The sequence below is a fragment of the Psammomys obesus genome, unplaced genomic scaffold (assembly GCF_907164565.1).
Source record: "Psammomys obesus unplaced genomic scaffold, mPsaObe1.curated_primary_1811, whole genome shotgun sequence".
Taxonomy (NCBI): Eukaryota; Metazoa; Chordata; class Mammalia; order Rodentia; family Muridae; genus Psammomys; species Psammomys obesus.
In genome coordinates, this window is record NW_026590704.1 from 873,599 (window position 1) to 877,434 (window position 3,836).

General features: G+C 41.1%; 1 non-coding gene across 1 annotated transcript; it reads left to right on the forward strand.

Annotated features, from left to right (window-relative positions):
• The first annotated feature begins 2,493 nt into the window (after positions 1-2,493).
• LOC129677996 (U6 spliceosomal RNA) lies at positions 2,494-2,598 on the forward strand. The gene has a single exon (XR_008720302.1). It is a non-coding gene; the product is annotated as a U6 spliceosomal RNA (small nuclear RNA).
• Positions 2,599-3,836: the final 1,238 nt, after the last annotated feature.

The window sequence follows — 3,836 nt, forward strand, 5'->3', positions numbered from 1 at the left end:
GGACCATCCCGGCCGCCACCCAAGGGAGGCAGAGCCAGGCAAGGGGCAAAGGGCAGCTGGCAGGGAGAGGCCAGAATAGCCTGTCCACACTTGGATACTCCTTTTCCCTTCCCCCACTTTTGTGCACACATCCAGCCACATCTGAGGTCTTCAGTATGAAGATGTCTTCATAGAGCACAGCTCTTGTTGAAGAGCTTGGTCATTTGGGGAGGGGACACTGTGTCCCTTCTGGCCAGTGTGTCAGAGGAAGGGAGAATAAGGCTTTTTTATTTAGTTTTTTTTTTTTTAAGGTGCTTGCTTGTCAATGTAAATAATAGAAAGCCTTAATATCTTTCTGTAACGGAGTAATATTTTAATGTCATGTTTTGGATGTATATAATATATTTATAACAAAGAAAGAGTCTCCTTAACCCTGACTGCCTCATGGTTCCAGATGGCTGTATAGAAGGGGTTAGCCCTGGCCTGAGGGACTCTGTCCCCTGACATGAGTGGCATAGTTTAGATTTATGTATTTTATGTTGTGCATATGAGTGCATGTGTGTGTGTGTGTGTGTGTGTGTGTGTGTATGTGTGTGTGTGTGTACACCACATGTGTGCCTGATGCCCACAGGTGTCACAGAAGGGCATTTCATTCCTGGATCTTAAGTTACTGGTAGTTATGAAACACTTTGATGTTGGGAACTAAACCAGGGCCTCTTACATGCCATTTCTCCAGCCCTGGATTTTTGTTTTTTGAGGCAGAGTGTCATCTACTCAAAGCGACCTCACTTCTTTGTAGGCTTAGATTTTTTTTACCAAACCTATTTTGTTTAGGGTTCTTAAACACCTTTACCTCCCTTCCAGCTCCCCGACCTAGTTAGGAGATTAGTAGAGGAAAGGGTTATAGACCTCTTATCAACTTCCTGCCATTAGGCTCCATGATTTAGGGGACTGCCATACTCAGTCTGCCATACTCATACTGGTGGCAAGTGCTGCCACCAGACCAGTCCAAAGGCCAACTCCGAGCAGCAACATGAAGTCAGCAAAAGCCCCAAGACTCAGTTGGAATTGCCCCAAGAAGTTCTCTGAAATGTTCCTCTCTTCGAAGTCAAGTGTGGAAGCATGAAGACAAGCGCAGTGATGCCAATCCAAAAGTCAACATCTCGGTCCCCAGGGTCCACCCACAGATGTTCTCAGCTGTGGTCATGCAAAGGTCACGGCAAAACATCACATGCCCTCTCACAAGCTAACCTCCAGCAAAACATCACATCACAAAACAGTCTTCAAGGAAACCAGAAACTTCCCCTTCATTTTTTTTGGTATCTTGAGACAGGCTTTCTCTGTGGATCAAGCTCTGGCTGCCCTGGAACTCACTTTGTAGACCAGCCTGACCTGTGATCTCTGAACTCACAGAGATCCACTTGCCTCTGTGGGATTAAAGGTGTGCCCTACCACACTCATCGACCTCACACTTCTATGACCAACGCTGGCCTTGAATTCCTGATCCTTTTGCTGCACTCTCATCTCACAAGCGCTGGGATTACACGTGTGTGCCACCATCCACAGGGCATTTCACCTAGATCATGATGGAGCAGTGTGTTGCCTGTCCCAGAATGCCTTTAGGGGTCATAGGCACCTGATATGTGTCATGGCTATGGCCTGGACCTAGACCAACAAGGACCAGACCTCTGGACTGACTGGTGGGAGCTGACCTAGGAAAAGAGACAATAAATACAAGGAAACATTAAAAAAAAAGAATATTTTCTTCTAGGTACATAAAGGAATATTGTTCTATAATTTTTGTTGGGTCTTTGTGTGATTTTGATATCAGGGTAGTGATGGCTTTATAAAAAGAATTTAAAAATGTTTTGTAAGTTTTTTTTATTTTGCAGAATAATTTAAGGAGTATTGGCATAAATTCTTTGTCCATCGTGCCATGTGGTTTTTGTTTGTTTGTTTGATTAAGGAATTGGCAGCTACTGATTTTATATCATTATATGTTGTTGGTCTGTTTGGCAGAACATGGTAGCATGTCCTAAAGAAATGTCTTAAAGATCTCCTTCACTCCAGACATAATCTTTATCTCCATTGTGGAGAAGCAATTTAATTTCCTCAAGGTAATCTGGATCAACCACACCTCCCAACACTGTTATTCCTTTCTTTTGGCTTAAGAAAATCACTTGGGGGGGGGATCTGAGTTTCCAGTACAATGGAATATTTGGTGTGGCTCCTGGCAGGAGCACTTCCCCGTGGGAACCCAAACATCTAGGACAGTAGATGGTCATGGAATCAGAAAGCATAAGTTTTCCTAGAGGGCCACTACTGGTGATAGAGAATGGAATTATTCCCTTATACAACGCTTGGACCCTCTTGGGCACTGACTATGGGAGAAAATGTACCACCTATTAGACACTGATTCAACACATTTACTGCCTTCTGAATAACCAGCCACAGTCATTCAAGTTGCTGCCGCATAATTTGCACTGTAACTGTGTCTTTAAAAGGTCAATCCATGTACTCATTTTGGCAGCACATACTAAAATTGGAACTATACAGAGAAGATCAGAATGGCCCATGCACAAGGATGACATGCAAGTTCATGAAGCATGCCATATTTTTCCAAAACCAAATTTCAACAGTACCTATCCACAAATCCAGATACACTAGAAGGAAAACCCCAACTTAAGTAGACCAATTACACATAGGAAAAAAACAAGTAATAAATAACCTCACATCAGAAAAACAAAACAAAAAAGTGTGGGGAGTCACACACATACACTCTACCACCATCAACATCACAATAATAGGAAGTAACAACAATTGGGCATTAATATCTCTTAACATCAATGACATTAACTCCCCAATAAAAAGACACAGGTTAACAGAATGGGCACAAAACCATTCTGCTGCATCTTAATTCTGACCGTCTACACCCCAAATTCAAGGGCACCCTCTTTGTAAAAGAAACATTACTAAAGCTTAAATCACACATCGAACCCCACACATTAATAGTGGGAGACTTCAACATCCCACTCTCTCCAATGGACAGATCAAGACAGAGACTAAATGGAAAAATAAACTAACAGACATGGTGAATCAAATGGACCTAATAGATATCTGTAGAACATTTCATTGAAGCACAAGAGAATATACTTTCTTTTCAGCAGTTCACAGAACATTCTCCAAAACTGGCCATTTATTCGGTCACAAATCAAGCCTCAATAGATATAAGAAGATTGAAATAACCTCCTGCATCTTATCAAACCACCATGAATTAAAGCTGGAATTCAACATCAACAGAAAAAACAAAAAGCCTACAAATCATGGAAACTGAACTCTTTACTCAATGGCCACTGCATAAAAGAAGAAATAAAGAAAGAAATTAAAAATGTTCTAGTATTCAATAGAAAGGAAGGCACAACATACCCAAACTTATGAGACACAATAAAAGCACTGCTAAGAGGAAATTTCATAGCACAAAGTACCTACTTAAAGAAATTGGAGAGATCCCACACTAGTAACTTAGCAGCACACCGGAGCTCTAGAACAGAATACAGCAAGCACACCAAAGAGGAAGAGAGGACAGGAAATAACCAAATTTAAGGCTGAAATTAAGAAATTGAAAACAAAGAGAACAATACAAAAAAATTAATGAAACTGAGAGTGGGTTCTTTGAGAAAGTCATCACAAGACATGGCTGAACTCTCTATATACCGCTTCAATATATTACTTGATGTTCTAAGTAGAGCAATAAGGCAACTGAAGGAGATCAAGTGAATACAAATTGGGAATGAAGAAGTTAAACTATTGCTATTTGTAGATGATATGACAGTATACATAAGTGACTCTAAAAGTTC